We start from the raw sequence: 23,517 nt of genomic DNA, 5'->3' as shown, positions 1-23,517 counted from the left end.
CCTGTGTGCAATGTCCACACATTGTTACGCCTATGTTTGAAAAGCGACCTCTTGGCTGGTAAGGAGGCATCTTTCACTCTCCAACATGGAAACACCAACATTTTTGTCTGCATGTTTTCATGTTGACTGATAAATAACAATAAATTACTTTTTTTACCCTTACTTTTGATAGTTCTAGCTTTAGCTAAACTTCATTTATATATTCACAAAAGATGATTTTTAGTTCAAAAATCAGTCAAACCAAGTTTTCTCAAACAATAAATAATTTATACAAAACAGTGAAAAAGTGGAAAAACGCCACTGTGGACTCAAATGCTCATTTACCAGTGTCTTTGCACATGTAATGATTTTTTAAATATAAAACCTTGCAAATTTGTTTTCATGACCCAACGCTGCAACCATAAAGAGAGTTTGTAAAATCATCTGGCTCCACAGAAAAGTTTACAGCCAATTTAATCTCCTGACCTGGCACTATTAAGGCCTACACTCCTGTGCCGGAGCTATGTGCTGTCAGAGCAGCATCACCATAAAAAAGGCCTGCTCTCAGTCTCGCAACGTTCTCTAGCAAAGACGCTGTTGACTGTGACTGTAGCTCTTAATTTCCTTTTTTTATGCTTAACTTCCTGTAGTGGAACCGGCGAAAGCAGCATTCAAGAAAATTGTCCAAGCGTAGGAGAGGCGGCCCGGCGAGAGGCGGGAAGGGATGCTATTCGCTTTGGGTAGGTTACGTAACATCTCGCTTGCCTCTCTCTGTGCGGAATGCCAGGATAGTGTTTGTAAACAGAGCGGCCATGTGCGTATGCTCACGTGGAGGAAGCTTTTGAGTCACTGCCCTCGCTGTCTCACCCCTGAGGTAAACCCTGACATCGATACATGCTCACAGGGCCAGCAACACTCCCTCCGGCCCCTTGCCACTCCAACAGAGCCTTATCACGCTCACTCCATAATTACACCTCAGCGTAACAACGCACAACCTCGTGGAAAAAGAAGACCGTGAGTCATAGTCGGGATTCATAATGTGCCTGGTGTGGCAATTACTGTTAACATTTTTGTATCTCTGGCTCATAAAAACATTATTACTATGACACAATTCCAGTGATGACCAATAAACCACTCGCAGGCCATAATCACATCACGTCTCTTTAACAAGATAGGACATTCATGGGATGGAAGGCTTAGATTCTTGTTGGGGTGGATCTGGAGTGGTTCTTGTTAACTGGCATATTTTTTATGATTTGGCTTTAGTTCATTCTTTTTTATTTATTTTCAGAGAAGATAAGCACATAGCTCTCTCGATCCCACAAGTGTTTTGCAGTTAGTCCAAACATAGAGAACGAGTCAGTAGTAGAGCATGGGGTAAAACATTCAGTAAATGGTAAACCAACACAAATATCATGCTAAATAAAGTCCACAGGGATGTCTGAGCTTATCCTGCAAGCCCAGCGTTGCTTTTATCAACAAGAAAATTCTCACAGCACTATTGGTGTTAAAATATGTGTAGATGGGCCACTACATTATGGCACACAGATTCTATTGCAGAAACACTTGATTGTGGTTTGCTGCTTCTCTCCTGCTCTCAATAGAAAAACAACCCCCAACAGCAGACAAGAGAGAAATCAATATTGCAGAAATCAATACAACACTCAGTATCTCGCCATTTTGTCTCAGGAAAGCAGTCCATGCTATGACCAGCCAGCAGGTAGTGTAATATAAAATGTCTAACCTGCCACTGGACCTGCTTTTCTGTGTCATTTGTGCAACAGCCCCTGGGTGGAAATTTGATGTGTGGGCTGGACAGAGCAGGGTCAGAGGTGAGGGCTTGGGTAAGGGCTTGGGTATTGTAAGTGGACAGCATTGTTGTGGAACGCTATGGCAACTGGACATTCTTCCCAAAGGTGATATTGTCTTTGCCCTGGGAGTGACATAAAGGGGACTTAGGGCCATGACGAAGGAGCAATCCAACCGCACGGCTTTATCTGTAGGTGTGGATAGATGAGAGAAGCTATGTGCATGTGATTGATCTATCTGACCCTTCCCCCACTCAGCCCCATGTAGGCCCAGTAATGCTCTGGTGCCTTTTCAGCTGCTGATGTAACAGCAGCCATACAGAGGCCCATGAAAACCCCTTCAGTGATATTGTGGGCTTTTATTTCTTAATTTTAGAATGTGGCTTTATCATGCAGGTCAGGATTAGCATGTGTAAATCCTGTGTACAGTGCAACTGCACACAAAGGGGAACATAAATTGTACAACCTCACCGTGACAACCATTGATAATGTGCTTTCTGTAGCAAGAGACTAACTGGGTTAGATGCAATCCATCCAAACTATGCAGGGTGGGATGTGATATTTAATGTGCTTAGGAAGTAGTTAAATAAATCAAGAAATAAAAAATAGACCAAAAGATACATAACTGCCTAGTTGTTGGCTAGTTTTTAGCTGTTCATGTTTCTTCTTCCTCTGGTTAGATAATAAAAACAGAAAAATCCAAATGGTATTACATAATCTGGTCTTTCACACGAGACATTATCCACAATGTCTTCACATCATGAATTGTGCAATGAAGTGTCTCTCTCTCTCTCTCTCTCTCTCTCTCTTTTTTTTTTTTTTTTTTCTCACACACACACACACACACACACACACACACACACACACACACACACACACACACACACACACACACACACACACACACACAAAAGCGTGGATCACCTGATCTTATAGTCACAACATATTTTATGAGTACTATGGAGAACACCCCTGCTTAAGCACTCGTGTTGACACGACACAGTCAATGACCGTGCTTGCCATATCAAAACACAGCCATGCCATTGCGTCAGAGGGGTACAGCACTATTGATGGCTCCAAAGCTTCCTGACAGCAAGGTAGAACTGAAGATGGGATTCTCTTCCACAGAAGATCATTTTCAGTAGAGAGTAAGAGTGTGTGTACTGTAGTGTGGGGGCTGCATACTCAACCACAGAAATGCAGCATGTAAACACAAACATTTTAAAACAAATGCTTAATTCAGAAGGGGAAAAGGAGCCTTTGGCTGTGATAGCATAATATTCCCCATCATCAGCTGTTCACACAAAAGCTTGGTGATTGTCTTCTAGTCATTTGACTAGCAACTGACTTTATTTGGACTTCACTGCCTCTTCCCCTTCTCTATAGCCCCTTTTATCCATATATTTCACAAAATGTCACTGTTAACAGTCTTAACTTGAAGCTTTAAGTTCAGGGAACTGAAAACTTTAGCGATCTGAATTCCTGCATTGATTCTACAACCATCTTATTAAGTTACAATGTCTGATTTGAGTTCAGTCATTATTCTCCACCTTGCAGGCATGCCTTTACTTTGCTCTTTACCTGAGGCCATACTGTGGTAACATTAGGATTGTAGTCAGTAGAATACACAGGCCAATACACATACCAGAGGGAGATAATCTAATGGGCCATTCAGATGTTAATAGCACTTAGTGAATTCAGGAAAGAAAACAACTAATAACCAATTAGCTAGTAGATCATTGGGATAATACCTGATGTACTAATACACTTCTGAATTTACATGTTATCATGTATTTAACTAGTGTATTTCTATAAAAAAAATTGCATATTAACACAGAATCCCAAACTGTCAGGGTATCTCACTGTTATCACTCCATTATTGTAGTTTAATTCTCTATTTGTGCAAAATCAGGTCACCATGCTGGTGTTCTACACAAGTTCCTTTTTTAAATGATTACAGATCACACACAGCCACAGATAGAAAAACATAGACACACATTCCTCTTTGTATTGTCAATTATCTATCTGTCAATAGCTCTGTTTTCGAAAGAATGGAACAGTCTGGTTGTTGTGACCTTTAACTGCTTGTGCCGGAATAAAAATATACAGTCCTGACAACTCTTGGTTGGGTTCAGTTTCTCAAAGATGTTTAGTCAACTTTGAGGAATAGTTTGTTTGTTGTAGCTCTCTGGCAACAATCCCTTGTATAGTCTCTATTTAAAAAAGAAAAGAAAAACCTGCTCCAGAATTACCATTTTTGTTCCCCCAGTTAATGGTGCGGTAGGATTGAGTTTCATTTCCTTCAGAGCTTTCTGACCTTGTCTGCCTTCACTACATTCAGCCACCACATTTCTCTTCTCTTTTGCATTTGCCTTTGTGTCTGCTTGTCCTTCAGTGTTTAAAGCAATGAAAGGTGATTAATAGAGGTTCACAAAGCCAGAAGCTATTCCAGCTCTACTGCTGTGCATGCACTATGCACTTAGTGCTGGATAAGTCCAGGTTGGACTTTAACTCTCCTACATACAATCTCCCTACTGAACAGCACAAACAAACACATACACAGCCATGGATATTAACATGAGAAGCTACAGGGGGTAACACTGCCTGCATCTAAACATATGTAATGAAACATTTCATCATTTTGTAATAGCTAATAATTACACATAAATGTGAATAATTGTGTTTCCCCTCTTAAAACTAATACACTTATACAAAAACACATATATAACACACCTTTAAAAACATGTGCCTGATAAAAAGCAAGGCTGAAATGTTGAAGAAAGAAAGAGAGCATTATACAAGCATTTCAATTATGCTTCAAGAAAAACTCCTGAACAAGCAGCCTAAGTACACCATTTTATATGATGCATTCAAAGGCAGCAAGAATGTGGAGTGAACACAGAACACACAGGAAAACACAGAAGGGGTCTTTTCAGATTCAGCTGGCCAAAAAAAAGAAAGAAAATGGTCAGCCATGTTGGAGTAGCTTTATCTAATATCCCCTCCTTATTATGTTGGCTCTTGCTTTTACGGTGGGGGACAATTGCTATACCTCGCCTGATACAAAAACCACCAGAAATACATCCAGTGGGTAAACGGTAAAAGGGTAAGCAGGGTATAAACACACTAAGCAGTTTCTCACCTTTTTATGTCCCTCCACTTTGTAGAAATTCCAACAAACCGTCTGGATCTCCTCTTTAACAAATCCTAAAGGGCAGCCATCTTGCCTCCTTCTGTTCTTCTATGAAACAGACTATCCTCCACATCAATATTCATGGAAACCAGTCTGACGTCGGCTCTCATCATCAGGAGAAGCCCGGGTGTCGCTGTTTTGCCGGCCTGAGAAGCACACTTATATGTGGCTCTGGTGTAAGTCAGCAGAGGCGGACAGTAGACAAAATGTTGTTGCAGGTCAGGGGAGAGAGAGCCTTGTTTTGCCGGCAAACTCAAATAATTATAAAATGACTTTCCTGCTGAGTCCTTCCTACACAAAGAGACAGGTTTTCTTTCCCTCCCCTGCTCCCTCCTCTTTTTTCTTCTTCCCTCAGCCGCACACAATAGTGAACTATGATGGCTGCCCTGAAGCACTGGAGTGGATTCAGTGAGCAGGACAGGACTCCACCCCCAGTGCACTTTATGTTGAATATTTCACTGGCCTCAACTGTCTGACTGTGGCAGATGCCTCCACCCCCTTCCTTTCCTCAGACAGGAAGCCAAGTGACTCAGGGTTTTTTCCCTCCCTTTTCACGATGTCTATCTTGACTTCCTTCTTTCATTTTCTTTCTTTCTCTGTCACCGGTTACAGAAGTTCCCCTGTTGCGTAATAGCCCTTGTTTTTGAGAGCATTACAGCAACAATCAGAGGTGGCCAGTTTGCAGTCCAACCAGTTGAGCAATGCACTCATTTCCAACGGCTGTGTCTTATTTTGGCACACCTCAGCCGGCTGGCTGGCTCATTTTTAGAGTGTACTCTCCAGCCTGGATACAGGCTGCATACTTAGCCTCATGTGTCTGCCAAGACCCACCTCCTGTTGACACTGGCCACGTGGGCTTGAAAGAGATAGAGAGAGCAGTGTGAGAGAAAGGGGCTTTTAAAAGAGTGATTTAAAAGAAAAATTCAAAAACGCAGGTCTTTCCCTTCATTTTTAAATGGGGGGAAGCGCGTTATGCCTGCTGAAGGGTTTGCCGCAGAGCTGAGGTTTAGTTTGCAAGAATATTTTTGCATCTTAGATTTTAAAGGTCATAAACAGAATCTCACAAACAGTTCCATTGATGTCAGCAATACAATTTAGGGAATGTACATTTTTAGAAGAAAAAAAAGTATGTTTGTATTCTTTAGCAGTAATATGTTGAAAACAATGGTGTCATTTCTTAACATATGGTCACAGCTTTAACCGCCATGCTCAATAGTCAACGCACCCCCATTCACTTTACTATTTAATTCCTCTTTTACTTTACTAACAGGTGGGTGTTGTCTGAATAAAATCTTCCTTTATCTGCAGTTCAGGCTTAAAGGGACACCCCACCTCTTTCTCAGCAGCCCCTGCCTAGCCGCAGTGACATTTGTTGACTCAATAGTTTTAGGCTCAGAGCAGAAAATGAGATTTTTACAGAGAATGGGGGAGGGGAAGAGGCAAAGAGAGGAAGGAGGAGTCACTAGCTGCAACTCAGACCACAAAATAGAGCCTTTTACATCAGGTCTGTCTTCTTTCTTTACATAACTCAGTTGTTACCCAGGTGGATGGTGAACTGCACAGTTGTAAATGTCTTTAAACCACATTATTACATTTGCAATTAAGTCAAATTGAGTCATTCTAGCTACAGGGAAAGGTCCTCATTGGTATCCTCTTTTAATATGACCACAAATGAGGATATATAGATTGGTTTTGTTTTTTAAAATTAAGCTTTAAGATGTTTATTGTAAAAACAAACCTCACATAAACATCAGAAAGACGCTCCTGATATATTGAGTGTGCAAGCACTACAGTATACATCATTTATTAAGCATCCTACTGTTGTGTCAGGCAAAACATATTATTAAAGTATTATTTTAATCAAGAAATTACAGTTAGTATAGTCTTAAAACAGCTCTATTTCTGTGGGATAAGACTGCTGACAGTGGCGTGTTTATGCTTGTCTGTTGTTGTTAATCCTTGTTTGCATAGACTAAGGTAATGTGAACTGCAGCTAATGGTTAACCATTAGCTGCAGTTCACATTGGCTCGTAGAGAGCTTGAGACCACGAAATGTAAATCCCTAGATGAGTTGTGAAGATCATAGAAGTGAATGAATGAAAAGCCCATATTTCCCCATCTCATCAATTGCCATCAAAGCGCCCCTGAGAGAAGCAGTAAACCTACCAGTGCACCAATGAAGTGTCCCAGTGATCAAGGCTGCAGGGCTGTCAGTGGTTGTTTGGACTGGTCAGCTTCATTCCCTCTCCCTGGCCCTGCCACCCCCCCCCCCCCTCCAGGCTGCTACTGTAAACAAGAAAGTGAACTTTGTCAGCTTTTCTGGTTAGACGACATTTTAAAAATACACACAAGTTCTTCTAACTCTTGTCCATATTAGATGACTTTATGTTCCGTTAGCTGCATTAAGGCTCAAAATATGGGTGCGTTTGGATATTCTCAGGCAATGAACTTGTAAACTGTTTTGTTCAAAATGTATTCATTTATTAATATTTAAATTCACAGGGCTTGATTTGCAGCCACTGCAATCCAAAAGTGCAGTTAGTGATTTATTATTGCTTATCTTGCACGCAACTTAAACGGCCACATTGACTTTGTGTATTGCCAGCGGTCAGCCAGGAGAGCTCTTTGCCAGGCTGCTCCCCCTGACAGCTACTGTAACTCGTAAATTCAGAGATTATCTCATCATTCCTCTCACCTTGTCACATTTCAAAGGACTGGAGGCATGTGCCGTCACCTCATCTGTAAACACAGAGCTGTGGCCTCTTGCTGACCCAGGGTCATCAGAATTCAGGCACACTTGCCACTTGACTGATTTCACACCTATGGATGACAATGGGCATTAGAGACTGTTTTTGTTGTGGGCCCAGTGTTCTTGTTGATTTATGTCAAACAAAACAGACAGGAACTGGCTCCTCAGGTCAAAGATCTGGGCCTCTGGTCTCTCTAAGATTTGTGTGTCACTATAAGCCACGTGGTGGTTTATAGTCCTCCTCTCTGAACAGGCAATGTTGGCTCATGAAAAACTGTGGTAAAGCACGAGTTCACATTATCAAGATGCGTGGTAAAACAACAGAGTGAAATGAGTCATGCTTTTCAACGTTTTACTTGCCATGTCAAAAAATTTAACTGACAAAAGTCATAAAGTCTACTGAATGAAAAGCCAACTTACAGTTTGATGTTCAATTCCTGCATTTCCCAGAAAGGCTGCACACTGATGTAGAAGAGATTAGAGAGCTGAACTTCTGTTAAAAAACACAAGCAACTGTCCTTCAAACCTGAAATGTGAAATCCTTTAAGAAAATGTAAACTTTCTTGTGACTTCACTTTTAGAATACTTAAGAACAATACTATAACCTGTATTTAAGGAACACCTGCCTTTTCATCTCAACTTTAAATGGAGACAGTTTATTTTCACACTAACATTTACATTTGAAAATGACTCTCTTAATTTTCATTTTTGGTCTTCCATCCACACCATACCAGTGCTTTAAACCACCCTAAACAGATCTTTTCCAAAACTACTTATTTAAGTTTTACTATGGACAAGGAAACATATGGTTGTCATGGGATCTGACTCAAGTGGCTTCCACATGTCCAAATGAAGAGCCTTTAAATAAATAAATAAATAAATAAAAATAACCTTAACATTCCTATGTGGATTGAAAACACTTTTTTTGAATTAACCCACATTACTGTGGACATGACCTCACTTTGCTGCCTGGAAAAGGTGGAGACTCATATAAGCAGAGGCTGATTTGGAATTAAAGCATTGATTTACAGCTTTCTTTACACCAGTCTGAAGGTGGGACAAAAGGGTGACATCTGAGGCGCGACAGAGCTACTGGGGCTCGTCGAAAAGCTGAGAAAACCAGCACTTCTCACAAGCACCAGTAATTTTAGCACACATCTCACCTGGGGCAATCTAAACATACAAACTCATTATGTAGGGTGATAACTAGGTATCCTCTGCCTGGGCTAATACACAAGCAGATGACCACAGGATTACAACCCCACCCCCCCAACAATATGTCACCCACTGCTGCCCCTCCTCCTGTAGTTATCTTAAAAGACAAGAGAGAGTAGTTAGTGTGGGTCTCACATAGCCTAATTGTTTAAGCCGCAGCAGGGGGTCTGGGGCAGGGTGGTGGGGGAGGGGGTTTAAAGAGAGGGAGAGTAACTGGAAAATGGTTATTTGATATTATTGAGCTCCAAAAGGCAACACATTTGAAAATGTTTGTGCTGTTTCACACTACTTCATAATTTCCTGCACATATTTGTAATTGCAAGACTTTTGTCCTGCTTCACAATGCCTCTCTGTCTGCGTTGTGTGTGCCATCTAACGATTCACAGAGTTCCTCCCCGGGCACAGCAGGGTTGGACAAGGCCAATCATGGCCTGCTGCTGTTCCCGTGGCGACCAACTGCTTCTGAGAGGTTAAAGAGCTGGTTCCCGCATTCAGGCTGCAGGTGCTTCCATCCTCCCCTTACACACCCTGAAGCCTCTGTAGGCACGGCCCTCTATCAGGAGCAGGGAAGCCCTTTTTACCAGCTGTGGGATATACGCCTCTCACCCAAAAAAAGAGAAAAGACAGTCAAAGTCTGTAGCTAAAAAAAGATTTACCTTTCTAAATGGACATGTGGAATGAAAATCTAGTAATCTGTAGTAATGTAAAATGTAGTAATCTATACTAGATTACTACACTTTATACTATGTCTCATATCCCATACTATATCATAATGTACCATATTATACTATATTATGTTAATATATTACATTGACTTGTGTATTATAGCAGACAAACACTGAGTACCATTACTTAATCATATCACATTAGTTTGGTGTACACTGTTTACACAGACTTATTGACTTTCAAACCACTCTCCCTTTTAACTATTTTTATTCTATTCTTATTTTTGTTTACCTCTTATTTATTTCTGTTACTTTCTATACTTATCAGTATTTATTTATATCCTAGTACTGCTGCGACAACCAAATTTCCTCGCTGGGGATCAACAATGGTTTATCTTATCTAATATTATATCAACAACTTGTCATGAATTGGCCCTGTTAATGAACAGAAAGTAAAGCAGAAATGATCTGTCACAACCTTTCATAGAAATTATAACAATTCCCACACTGTTCAGGATTAGTATCTAGTAGCAAACTGCATGCTCATAAAGCACTGAAGCCCCACTGTTAACTACATTCTCTGGTGTTTGGCATGGAGCAGATGATGACTTACCTCCTTTTAAAGAGATTGTGTGTTGCAGTATGAGCAGGCTTTGCAGTTTCCTTCACTCAGTTTCCTGGACACTCATATCACAGTAAAACCGCATTGCAGTTTTTGGAACACACAAAGAAATCCATGCTTTTCACTAATCCTACCTAAACATTTGTGCTGTCATAGACCCTTTTTGCACATTGATTTTTTTTTTTTTTTTATCCATTCTATTTATTGCAGTCTACCTATATGTGAAAGTAATATAACTAAAGGGAGGGAAAACTGGAGGATTGCTTTGCAAAGGGACAAGGTAAAAAAATGAGATGCAGCCACTCCATGTGCAGACAGCTGGCACTTGACATTTGTGACTTGATGTCACACCAACCACCAGTTCTACCTGTATTTACTAGCATATTTTCATTTTATAATACGTTACGGTATATCACCATTTCACTATATTTCACTGGGAAACTACATTTATCAGATTAAGCTTTTAGATACAAAACAGATGATGTATTCATATATGATACATTTCTGGCGGCTTGAAGTGCCAACACTTTAGTAAGACACTTCATGTTTTTTTCTTTCAATTTGTCCTCTATGTGTTTATATTATTAATAGTGTATATGTCCCACATCTACCAGTAAAAATCTGATGTTTTATTGTTATTCCCACACAGTAATACTGTTGTTTTTAAAATAAATAAGGAACTTTTGGACCTAGCTCAGAGACTACATGGCTTCCCTAGATGTGATGTAAACAATGCAGTTGCTCAAGACTGTTCCTCAAGTTGTTCGTCAGCCTGGAATGATGTACAACCAGTTGCAGGCAGTGCAACAGGCTGCTGCAGCCTCCTTGCTTATCTTTGCATTGGCAGCTGAGACGGTCCTTCCATATAGCAAAGACATGAAATCATCCCTTCACCTGCTCCGGGCTCGGTTCAGCATGACGAGCACACATCGCAACTGCCCCCAGTCATGTTGTCTATCATCAGACATACCTCCCTTCCTCTGAACTGCTGAACCATAAAACACTTAAACCTGACAGGAAATAAAAACAGATAAGAAAGGCAATGCTAGGATTTTACTCCCAAAACAGTGTGCGGGGATGGTGGAGATAAGGCTCAGATTAAGGCTTCCAGAGCAGAATTTATCCAGATGGGGAGAGACAGTCTGGCATTAAGGTAATTAAGGTGATGTTCTGCAGCCGCAAAGGTGTGCTTGTGACTCAGAGTATGTAGCGTAACAGCTGTGCCGTGACACATAAGCCCCCCTCCACAGCCCATCACTGACTGTGGCAAGTCCTTGGCTGTGACCTTGCTCTCCCTCTGCCCACACTGTTTTGAGCAGTAGGATGGTTGACGATCAATTTCAGCTGCTAGTGCGCTGCTGAGAAAGGCAGCATATGGTTAGACATGATTTACGCACAAACACGAGCACTCCCTGATACCTCCCCACCCCCCCACCTCCTTCTGTCACAAACAACCACTTACATAAATTATCATGTTTTGTGCTGCTGCAGGTATTGCTGGTGAATCGGTTATTTTGGTTTGAGGTCTGTGTTTTTGCACAAAAAAAAAGGACAAGAGGGAGGAGAGGATTCTGTAATCATTCCTCCTGTTCATGCTGGCCAATAAGATTTCTTCCTGACATAATTCCAATGCAAATCTACAGTTCTTGTTCGGTGTAAAAATGTATAGTTTATCTGGTGCGAATATGAGGCTTGCATTGGAAAAGCATTGGGAACGGATCTCTTAAAGGTCCAATGTGTAGGAATTTCTCCCATCTAGCGTTGAGATCGTATATCGCAATCAACTCTCTCGCACCACGCAGTTCAAAGTACGTAATACAGCTAAGGTAGCCTTCACACTTCAAAAAGCCGGTCTCTTGCTCTTTTCAATATCCTTTTTCTTTTTCTGGGAGAAGAAGAAGACTCCTGTTCCTGACATTTGGATTTTGAATAGGTGTGGTCCTACATGTTTCCTTCTTCAAACTTGCCGGGGCCGGGAAGCTACGATACCCATTAGCAGCATTAGCAGCACCTGTGAGTTTATCATGTGACAGCAAAAACGCAAAAGGCGGAGCAGTATGTCCTGTATGTCTCTTACCGGCTAACATATTTCAAGATGGCGCATGAATATGGAGTGTCTACCCCAGTTCATGCGAATGCAAATGCAAAATTTTAAGCCAAAAGGAATAATTGATGGTGGTGGTCAATATTCATGAAAAAAGGACAAGTTTGTGAACGGGCACCACAGATTTTGATAAAGAACAACTAAACACGTTACACACTGGACCTTTAAAGGTTCAGTAGGTAACTTTTATAAAAAATTACTTTTTGTTATATTTGCTTAAACTGTCAGTATATCCAGACAGTGACACATTAGACAGATAATCTGAGAAAATTTCCATTCCATTTTCCAAGATTCCACCATGCACGAAGAAAAACAACCAATCAGAGCGGAGGAATCTCTAACGCAGTGTCAATTACTGCTCGTGAACTGCGATCAAACAGTCACTAGGCAGCGCTGATCTAATATGAATCACAATTTTGTTACTGCACTACAGCAAAACCTGCGTTAATGTTCACATGGGCACCTGACTATTGTTTTAAAGTGATGGTTCGGAGTAATTCACCCTAGGGTGCTTTGCACCATGACCTCGAGCCAAACACCCCCCCAGAAGCTTTTTTCACCTGGGTCTAACATTGGGCGAGTTAGCTAGAGTAGCGTTATCAGCTGAATAGCTTAGCGCAGGGGCTAACGGACCCACGTTTGTATCTCGTAAGTTACCCCACTAATAATGCCCGAAATTATACCAAACATCTACAAATAGTACAAATAGGTTATGCTCTCATAAAACGATGGATTGGAAAGTTTGTAACTACACCAGAAGTTTATGAACACTTGCCTGCTCTCTTCTGCTCTCTGTTGCTGCTGCTGCTACCTGCAGTTAGACGAGTGCTTAGGGCCGTCTACAAATTACTACACCGAAAAGAGTTACAAAAAAATATTTATTAATTCAATGATTAAATAACGTAATGTCTCCAAACTTACCTCAATTATTACTTGTCTCCTGCTAGTTATACTACAGCACTTACTTAAAAAAAAAATTAAATTAATAAATATTTTTGTTGCATGTCTTTTCGGTGTTGTAATTTGTAGACGACCACAGCAAGCACTCATCTGCTAGCAACAACAAAGCAGAGAGCAGAAGCCGAGCAGGCAAGTGTTATTTACATAAACTTCGGTTGTACTTACAAACTTTCCAATCCGTTTTTATGAGAGCATAACCTATTTGTACATTCTAGACCTTTGGTATCATTTGGGCATTATTAGGGGGTAACATGAGTTAGTCATAGGCGCGTAAGCGCTAACTGTCAGCTGATATGTACTCTCACAATCTATAGAAAGGAAGTGTTTAGCTTTCGAGGTCATGGTGCGGAACTAGTGAATTACTCCGAACCATCACTTTAAGACAGACAGAAAGAAAATGTGAACCCCTCTGTAATCAACATAAACAAGCACACTTTATAAGAGTTTAATATATTCAAAAGGATATTTTTAAAACAACAAACAAAGGTGAGCAAAGAAAGATAATACAATATTTGGTTTACTAGGTAGATGTATTGCTAATAAAGCTACATTACCTTGGAGATTTTGCCCCAAATTGAGTCTCACTCCCTAGGTTCCTCATCACAATATCCATTTGACCCTCGGTTCTTCCCCTCTATCTCTAACCCTCCTTCAGCCCTCCACCTAATACATTCTTTCAAGAAAATAATTTGTATGATAGTGTGAAAAATCAATTAAAATCTCTCTGTTTCTTAAGCAGATACTGTGTCAGGTGTATAAATCCTTCAGGTGTCTCAGGACAAATCTGCAGGATGCAACAAGCAGGGAGAATGTTAGAATTTGTGTCATGAGTTCCAACCTCTGACCTACCTTCAGTCACAATCCTGCAGCAGCAGAGGTTCAAGATGACTCAGAGATTATCGAGTGCTGAATGTCTGTAGAGCCGTGATGCTTTGTAGTTCTCTGATATGGTTGTGATAAAAGCGTAGTCTGGGTGAGCATGGCCTTCCTTACAGTGAGGTCAAGCAAACGGGGGATTTGAGCTGCGAACACAATCAATCGTTTTCTGGTCAGGGTTGTGTCATAATGAGGAATTTCAATACAAGTGTTGTTGACCAGAGAACAAAACGTCAACAAATATGGTATAAGATTATCAGTTAAAAGGGGATTCCTGACTCATGTGAAGTCCAAATTCTACTTTTATTGAAATAGCTTTGATGTGGGTGCCAAGAGGAAGATCAGATGTAAGTCAAGTGTCATTCTGACTGTTCTCAAACCCTTGGGAGGTTGAGATACAAGAGTGGGATTTTACACTACCTCCTAGTTGGCTCAGTAGGCCGTTATCATCTATTGGTAAGCTGGATCACCCATCCTGGTTTGCGGAGCTGTAAAATGATGTGGTATAGCGCCAGGGAGTAGGACTTTCCCCCAGGAGGTGCACCTAGTGGCCAAACCATGAATGTATTATAAGAACTAGATACAGCTTACGTGACGGAGCCCCATTCATTCCTATGAGAGTTGCTCAGTGGTGCATAAAGCCATCATGGAGCCTAAAAAATACCCGGGTAATCGGCACTACTTCCGCATTGTGCGATGCTTGGTTTTGGCTCGACTGTTTTCAACATAGCGGCAGCCAAACCTGTGTTAATGTTCATATGGGCACCTGACTATTGTTTTAAGACAGACAGAAAGAAAATGTAAACAAGATAACATAAACAAGCACACTTTATAAGAGTTCAATATTTAGAGCAGGCGCATTGGAGACCTCCACCGGCTGAGCAGGCTACTTCCGGTTTAGCGCTCCACTAACTTCCAAGACATTCGAAATGTTATCGGACTGAATGGATCAAATACTGATAGTGAACAAGTCATTTCAAAAAACTGTATCCACTGATTTTCAGACGTGTCTTTGGCCATGTAAGTCTATGGGGGAAAGTATTTTTGGGCCAGTGGGCTTTGCGTGATGGCCCGGGAGTTGCAATCCCACCGTTTGGCCGCTATGTTCAATTTGCTTCAAAGCCTGGCACTCTTCCTGGGGGCCTGGGCCAAACAGTGGAATTACAACTTCTGTTTCCGTCACTTGATGCCATGGGGCCTTAAAATACTTTTCCCCATGAACTAACAAGAGATGTCTGCAAATCAGTGGATACATTTTTTTTTTGCTTTACAACATCCGCGAAATGACTAATTTCACGATCAGAATTTGATCCATTATGACCGATAACATTTCGTTAACAAAAGTTAACTGTCTTTCTAACACTCTTACGAGACAAAAATTAGTATTTTAACCCAAACCACAATATTTTACTTAACCTAACCAAGTGGTTTTTGTTGCCTAAATCTAACCAACGTTTTTTCTGTCTGAATTCACAGCGGGACTCCCAGAGCGTTAAAAAGTGACACCTACGGGCCCAGACCTAGCTCACATCGGCCGTTACCATATGAACAGATGGTAACGGCCTTCTGAACCTACTAGCAGGTGTAGCAGGCCCCTTCTGACCTATATCTATGAGGCTGATAACACCCATTCAATGTAGTGATAACAATCAAAATGGGTGACATACCACTATCCAGCCCACATGGACATATACAAGAATTTAGGTTTCAAATGAAGCCTCATACATGAATTTTGGCCTTACAGTTCTTCTGTTATACGCTTTTCGTAGGCGAAAAAAAATAAATAAAAAGGTTGTTTTTAACAGAAAGGTGCACTTACATTATCATAATCTCACCTACATGACGTAACGAGTTTTCTCTACCGGGAGACCAATAAACCTGTCTGTTTCTATAGATAAAATAATGTACCAGAAAATCTGAGATCTTTGACTTTTGGTTAAATTCTGCTTCACATAAGTCTCTACGCTTAATTATTTTTTTTGTCTCAGTGTTTCCCTTGGAATACTTTATCAGGACAAATAAATAAAAAATACTTGGCAGAAGTGGGCTTTCAGCTCACTGTTACAGAGAGCTCCACCATAATGATATTTTTATTCCGGGAGACATGGCCTAAATGATTTCATGTGCTAATGCAATGGGCTTGGCCATCCCCAAGGCAACAGCACCGGTCTCATTAGGGTTTCTAGTCATGAAAGTAGGGAAAACGGAAAAGCGCTGAATGGGGTCGTTAAATACATCATCAAAGAGGTGTGTCTCTGCTCTATCGTTATAACTTAAGATAACGTAAAAAGCTCCTTGTGTATGGGGAAGGGGGAGTGGGGGTTATATAAAGGGGGAAAAGTCAGTTAGCGTTTGCATGTATTTCTGTTTTTGAATTGAATTACTGAGTCATAATGAATTTTCCATGTCTAAGGAGTGATTTTAATAACACTAGTTACGTAGATTGGATGTATTAAAGTTAAAAATGTATCTCATCTGCTGCCCTTTATTCACACCTCCTCTTTTGTGATCAATACTATTTTGAGAGAAATGCATAATAAATAATGGCTTTTACCTGGATACACTTATTAATTGTAATTCATGAATATATTTATTTGTCACAGCCACAATAACTCACGTTCACATGGGACAAATGATTAGGCATGTTTTTTTTTATTATTACTATAAATGCATTTCTGTGCAGATATATGCTCCTATGATTCTTCCTAACCACAAAGGACATACTAAATAATTTAATATTAATCTCACTCCTTTAACATCTGCTGTTGAATTTAACTGCTGCAGGATAATAGCAGTAACAATTCTAGATGTGAGTCACTTTGGTCTGTGGCTGTGACATACATCACGTACATACATTAAATGTCCACTAGAGGGCAATGTGTCCAATGCATTCAGTCTGTCACAGGTTTCATAAGGGCGACAACCACACAAAGAGAAATGACAAAGAGTCAGTTATTACACCGTGTGCAGATCAGAATATTAAGGTAATGATCAAAATCTGATCATTACCTTAAAACGAAGCTGTTTTTTCCCCTTCTTCTTCGAGGTGTCATTATTTTTTTGACATTGCTCCTTGCACCTGATTATTGAGCAATTTTCCGGTAGTGTTTTTTTTACATTGTCCACCTTGCAATGTCATACTGCAAATTAAATCCAGTAATGATCAAGCTTGCAGTGGGTGATTTATTAAAAATCAAAATGCAAAAGACGAAAAAGAACCTTAAGTGACAAATAATATTTTTACTTGTTTATTATTAGTAAGTATATTGGCAGAGGGGAATATGAAGATCAAGTCTTCAGCATAAGGCATATAGCAAATGGTAATAGTGAAAATCCGATATAGTGAAAAAATAATCAATATATTTTCTTTAATAACAACAAAGAGGAAGCTGCCTGCCTTCCCTTCTAGAATCTTTTCCTATTCCTCTCTCTCTGTGTCCGCTTCGTTCCCCCTCCTGCTATCTCCCCCCGCTATGGGATCATGGGAATTGTGCAAGTAGCGTGGCGTTCCACGCTCTGCCCGCGGCGCTCCAGGAGGAGGCGTGCAGTAATGACCTGCTCCTCAGCTCGCTCGCCATCATCGCCCTCACAATTAATTCCCGCCTCGCGTTTCTCTGTGTTGGCGGGGGGGGGGGATGAGAGTGTGGGCTCCCTCATTAGAGCTCCTTGTAATGTGTCTGGCAGCAGTTCCCATCATGCCACTTCTGCCCTTCCACTGCTGCTACCATGTTTGTTTTATAGATGCCTCCCTCTGCTTTCCTGCCTCCCAGAATGACTGACACAGAGTGTAAAAGTGAGCGTGGTCTGTGTTTTTATCCATCAGGACTTGAGGAAACACATGAATACACCCTTCACATGAGTGACACGGAGGGGAATATTTTCAGCAGGTTATACCAGGTCCATCCGGCTAGTGTAGGAGCCTTTTCACAACAAACACAGTTCATGGAAATGTCCAATGTACATTGAAATACCTTCAGAAACGTGATGACATTTGAACGGCTGGTGACAACTGAGGTTAAGCTCTGAACTTTTAAACCAAGCGGAGCAGAGTCTGACCTGGATTTCAACTCCGAGTTTGACCAAGGATATTTTACTCTTTCATCTTACAATGGTCTGCTTTGCACAGTTGGTCAGCCTGCATATTTGTTCAGGTTATAAGTGTGAAAGGCTAGCAACATAAGGGATAAAGAACCATATTTGAGCCCATTTTGTATATAATGTAGAGGATTTTTGCTATTGACATGCAATCAACCTTTTTGATGTGCTCATGGCAATAATCTTTCCAGTGAAATACTGAAAGTGTCTGCCAGCAACTTTTAGTTCTTGAATAAAGATCATCAACTTGGAACGCACCTGCAGAGAAGAATATTTGGATGTGCAAGTTGTTTCTTCAAAAAAGTTCTTGAATAAATACAATGATGAACAAAATAAAAACATTAAAGTGGCTACAACTGATATATAGTTTTTCTAATAAAAGTGTATTAAATGGCAATGTAAAAACAATTTGCTTGTAGTGATGGACCTACAGAGAATTATCACCTGAATCTGCAGAGTTTCAGCTCATTGTTTATCTGCTGGCCCACCACTTCACTCTTCTGGTTCATTCTCACGCTGTCATAGTGTCTTTCGACTGCGACAGGCAGTGGTTTTCCACATCTAAGCGCTGAAAACCCACTGTACACTACCTGCTCAGCACCAAATAGCAGATGGACACATTAAGTGACTAGCCGGTACTAGCTTACATTTGCCAGGTTGCCAGAAACACAACTCCAAATGAATGATAATATTTCTCAGTAATTGCTTGATGTGTAAATAAGCAACTGTTTGCTAACAAGTTCACCATATCAACTTGAAAAAAAAGTTGTTGATATGTCCATGTGTGTTCACAACTTGTTTTCTGCTGCCCTCAAGTGGCCAAAAAAGTCATGAATGACAATTAAATTAGACCCTGAACACAATCTGATCATAACAAACTTTACTACCCAAGATTAATAATTATATTTACTATAAACCTCACCTTATTTTGTGAGTAACAAAATTCAACGTATATACAAGCTGACAGTGTCCTCCTGACCAAGGCTACATGTATTTTTTACTGCAGTTTAAAGCTGTTTGCACTCATTGGGAGCCACACAGTAAGCAAACAGAATAGAAAAAGCAAACACTGTACAGTACAGTATACTGTACATACTCAGTACAAAACAAAGTAGCAGTTTGGGACAACTCAGCATAAAGCAACCAGGAGAACAAATTGTGTAGGCAGCTTCTGGTGTATTCGGAGAATTTTTTTTTTTGGCCATTTTAGGCCTTTAATTCCACAGGACAGAGGAAGACACGAAAGGGGAGAGAGAAGGGGAATGACATGTAGCAAAGGGCCACAGGTCGGAGTCAAACCCGCAGCATCGAGGAGTAAACCTCTATGTGCGCCTGCTCTACCAACTGAGCTAACCCGGCCACGTATGCTGAGAAATCTGACGCAAACTGAGACCCATTAGACAGTTCTTCACATTTCTGAATGTATTAAACCGACTCAACATATCGAAATGTCAAGCACTTATGTCTCAAAAGTCAAGAAATTATGCCAAATTTGGGCAGTTTAAGAGTGAAGATGTCTCAGTTTGATACTTCAGATGAATTGTTGAAGTTCTCAGTTATCCTGGATCTTACATCAGTGCATGCAATGCCATGCTACCTGGCAGAAACCATTCTCACTATACTTGCTGTCACAATAAAGCTCATCCTGAAAATACATAGTCAGCTGTTTGTACACAATCAAAGATCCTGACTTCTGCACACTGTGTCACGAATACTTTCATGAGTCATGCTTTGTGTTACTGCGACGCAGAGTTCATTCACTGTCATAGTTGTTCAAAACTCTTTTTTGCTCTATCACATTGGTTTTTGCATTGCTATTGTGCAGTAGACAAATTCAGCATCTGCCATTGTGGACTTTGTCAAAGCAAAGGCTGCGGCTTAGAGGTTGAGTCAACACACAGATAAATAGAGGCTAGTTCTGGTTGACAGTTCTGTAAAAGAAGTATTAAAATTTGTATTCATTTCACCTGATATTGATGAAATGATCACAGTGATAAGTGGGTTTGGTAGAGTTTGTGTGCGTGTGTCATGTCTCTCTGCCTGCCTGTTTCACAGTCTCTATATCTAAACATTACTGGTTGCTAAGATCTTTTTATGAAAACCACAAAGTTCATCCAGACATCAGTTAGCCCTGATCAAGGCCCGGATGTTGGAGAATAAAAATAAAAACTAATACAAAAAATACAAACTCAGCAGATGGTAGAAAATCTTCTTAGCGATCTACAAGCCTAAACACATAAGAGAACAGGACTAGACAGAGGGGTTCTACATTTTATGCCTGACTTATATTTGACCAAAACCAAAGGAGGTCTAACTGAAAGTCTTAGCATTTCTGTGTTTATTAGCTAACTAAAATGGAAGGGGTCTCTGTCTGTCTCCATTTTCACCAAAAACAACTTTACACTTGGCAGGTGAATTGCCGAGGATCCAAGGAAGTGCAGTGTTGAGTGCGAGCTCTTGAAATCTTCAGGAAATATTCATTAGTAGTGTGTTAATGTACACACTGTGTAGTGTATTGAGAGGGGACCCCTATTAACTGTTACACCGCTCTCCTTCGCTCGCTACAGTACTTTCAAAAAGAGATGAAGAAAGAGAATAGGCACTGCACTACTAAGCATAAAATTAACAAAACAGTCGGTAAAAGGTTTTGTACTCCAAGGGTAAACATTTATGTTTTTGTAGCTTTGAACTCAAATATGTAAATTGTAATATTTTCATACAGCAGACAACAAAAAAATATTTAACACAAATATGTTATCCAATTTAACATGTGATCTATATCTGAATACCATATGTGGATAAGTGAAAATGCATCCTAATGCAAGGTGTAAATGAACGTATAACTTATTGAAATTAGAATGCAATTGGATGCAATGGAATCTTAGCTAGTGTAAAATCAAAATGTACAAGTTGGCCACAACCTGCCTAACAAGGTGAAGGGTCACCCAACTCAGCCGCTTGCTGCTATCTCAGGCGAACATGTATTCAAGAAACACATCCATAAAATACATTCATTGGCAAATTATACAGACAACCAAGCTCAGCAAAGGAAAAGTAGGGGCCATGCAGCAGCATCACGTTCCTTGACCTGGGACATGGTTGTTGAGAAGTCTCTGCTTAGTTCATTTGCATATCCAGTTGTGATATGCTCTGATGAATCGCACTAACGAGAATGCTTATTAATACTAGGTGTAAATGCACTGGCTTGCGATCAGATAAGTCATTATCTAGATAACCTACCCAGATACTGATTGCATGTTAATACCAGGTGTAAATGGGGTCCTAATATCAATTATATATTATATTATTAAGCTATATTATCGATGCTGCTGCTTATGTTGGTGTCATGTGCACATGTAAACGTCTAAGTCTGACAAGTCTGAGTGCAAGCACAACGTGGCGTGAACCCAGTGTTTCCTCTATGTTGATATTACCGCGGCGGCCCGCCACGGTATCAGAAACAGGGCAGACGCACAACAGGTTTTCCGCCATGTACACCGCGCCCCGCCGCTCCTTCAGCTGTTTATGAAAAGTCATAAAGTCGTAATTACACGACTCTGCAGAGCCGTCTGCTCTACTGAACTCAAGCGAACTGTCATCCGCTCTCTCTCCCCTTTAGGGTGAGCAACTGGAACAGTGACAGGACGTCATCACTCACGAAGTCATGGCAACCAAATAAACAACAGGGCGAGTACTACTTGTCACTCAATCTTAGGAAAAGTACGGAGCCCCCCTGGTCCCACTTTGTCAAAAAAAATTAATTATAACTATCTCGTGGCCATGAGATACTTATCTTGAGGCCTCAAGATACGTATCTCGTGGCCACGAGATAATTCTTCTTCATATTTTATAGCCTATATTTATACTTTTTACATGTATATATGTCACAAAGTGGAGCCAGGCAGCCAGAGTTTTCTTATGTTGTATATAGTGTGGTGTTTCAGGTGTTTTATTTTGTATTATGAATGGCTGAGACACAAGGAGGAAAGACGAGCGGATAGGGAGCGAAAAAGAAACGTTGGGGACGGAGCACAGCGGAGGCCACGAGATACTATCTTGAGGCCACGAGATACTATCTTGAGGCCACAAGATACTATCTTGAGGCCACGAGATACTATCTTGAGGCCACGAGATAGTATCTTGAGGCCACAAGATAGTTATAAATATTTTTTTTGACAAAGTGGGACCAGGGGGGCTCCGTAGAAAAGTGACAAACCGCGACGAAAGCCGCGTCATGAAATCCGCACTCACGCGGGTCCCGTGAAATATGACGGCTACAGTTAAATAGCGTTGTGGACACTGAATTTGATGAAGTTACTGTTTATTCCTCCAACACGCTGGATTAACGTTACTGTTTTAAAACCGTTTTCCAGGTTAGTGGGGGTGCATACCGCTCAAAACCAACATGAAAAACTTAGCTAGTAATGTTCACTCAGTGTTTAGTTTTGTTGTTAAACTGTGTGTAAAATGAGCAGTAACATTAAATCACCCTACGGTACCGTCTATTTGCTGGATGGTTTCAAGGTAATGGTCGGTAGCTAACATTAGCAGATAATTATCTATAATTCTAGAGGAAACACTGGAACCACTTAAAACTGAGTCACATCCTGAATGTGACATATAGACTTAACCGGGTGCTTCCAAGATGTTTGTTTGCCGAAGAGGTTTGTTCACCCTCACTGCCAGATAAGAATGGCAACTGTGTTTGCACATATTAGCACAAAAACAAAAGTGTCCCCAATCCTAGTTCATGAAGAGGGACACTTGAAGTTGAATCACGTGGCTGTGTTTGATAAATTTAGGCTTAAGTGGGGATCTGCCTTAGTGTATAAAAGAAAAAATGGGTGTTCCCTTCTCAAAAACAGAACCAACCATACGCAAATTCACATGATAAAAACATGAGAATTTGGGGACCTCATAAAGCGATCACAGGCCAGAAAAAGTTGAGAAACCTTCAATAAGGGAAAGTCTTCTGTCGTGTTCAGCTGCAACAACAAGAGAACATTCAACACTGTTTGACATTAATTACCAACAAAGCACAGCGTTTTATAGACACCCAACTCTTCCACAACAACACAGTCCTGTTTACTGTCTCTGGTCAGTTTAATACCGTCTGACATCGAAGAAGGATCATCATTGTCTACATTCATGTAGCAGGACAGCCCTTTAATAGGTGAGAGCAAATATTGATTGTGGGCCGTACGGTGGCTTTTAATTCCAGCTCATCTTTGTCATACCGTTCTTATATCCT

The 23,517-nt window shown here is 40.7% G+C and overlaps 1 protein-coding gene across 2 annotated transcripts in view; it reads right to left on the bottom strand.

The window, feature by feature from the left end:
- tet2 (tet methylcytosine dioxygenase 2) overlaps positions 1–7,217 on the bottom strand; it is a 34,190-nt gene extending 26,973 nt beyond the window's left edge. The window contains exon 1 of one of the 2 annotated variants that reach the window (XM_039797815.1): positions 7,147–7,217. The gene's annotated coding sequence lies outside the window, so the exon portion shown is untranslated. Of the gene's footprint in view, positions 1–4,929; positions 5,410–7,146 lie in introns of those variants that run through there. The other variant, XM_039797806.1, reaches the window with a different exon arrangement.
- Positions 7,218–23,517: the final 16,300 nt, after the last annotated feature.

This window comes from Perca fluviatilis, chromosome 1 (assembly GCF_010015445.1).
Source record: "Perca fluviatilis chromosome 1, GENO_Pfluv_1.0, whole genome shotgun sequence".
Taxonomy (NCBI): Eukaryota; Metazoa; Chordata; class Actinopteri; order Perciformes; family Percidae; genus Perca; species Perca fluviatilis.
The sequence above is the reverse complement of the archived record's forward strand: the minus strand, read 5'-3'. Positions and strand labels throughout refer to the sequence as shown.